The following is a 683-nucleotide window of genomic DNA, read 5'->3' on the forward strand; positions in this document are numbered from 1 at the left end:
TAAAATTTTTATTGTATTTTTCAAAACAATAGAATATTCATGATTTTAATCTACTTATAACTTATTTAGATTATTTTATCTATTTACATTTTTTGTGTGGATGTGGCATTTGGTTTTAATATTTAGATTTATTTACATTTAACCAATATTTATAAATGTTTTTTGATCTATTTGTAACCATTTTGTATATATTGACAAACACATTGAACATTTTTGTATATATAAAAATAATAATTAGAATAATAACTTTTGAAATAATAAAATACACAATATAATATTCTATATTATATTCTATACACAACTGAATGTTTTTATCAAATGCCTGAAATAATGTATGTTTTTAATTATAAAATACAATATTTATATTGTTTATATAAACAATGTTAAATGCCTTGTTTAAAAGCTGTAAATGGGTTAAAATAACCATAATTTTCTATTTTACATTTCTATTTTTATACATACCACATAATTTTAAATGCATTTCAAATAATTTCTGTTCTTAAGTTATTTTTATGTTTATTTGTTTTTCAAACAGTAGAACAATCGCAATTGTTGTAATCTACTTATAAATTTATTTAGATTATTTTATCGATTTTAATGTTTTTAATATTTTATTTTTAATGTTTAGAGTCAGTGTTAGGGTAACTTTCATTTTTAATGTTAAATACATATAATACATATAA

The 683-nt window shown here is 17.7% G+C and overlaps 1 protein-coding gene across 1 annotated transcript in view; it reads right to left on the reverse strand.

The window, feature by feature from the left end:
- LOC107756030 (sodium-independent sulfate anion transporter-like) overlaps nucleotides 1-683 on the reverse strand; it is a 9,816-nt gene that overhangs the window by 1,715 nt on the left and 7,418 nt on the right. The gene's annotated exons all lie outside the window — the stretch shown is intronic.

Source organism: Sinocyclocheilus rhinocerous, unplaced genomic scaffold, assembly GCF_001515625.1.
Source record: "Sinocyclocheilus rhinocerous isolate Xijiao unplaced genomic scaffold, SAMN03320098_v1.1 scaffold1283, whole genome shotgun sequence".
Classification (NCBI taxonomy): domain Eukaryota; kingdom Metazoa; phylum Chordata; class Actinopteri; order Cypriniformes; family Cyprinidae; genus Sinocyclocheilus; species Sinocyclocheilus rhinocerous.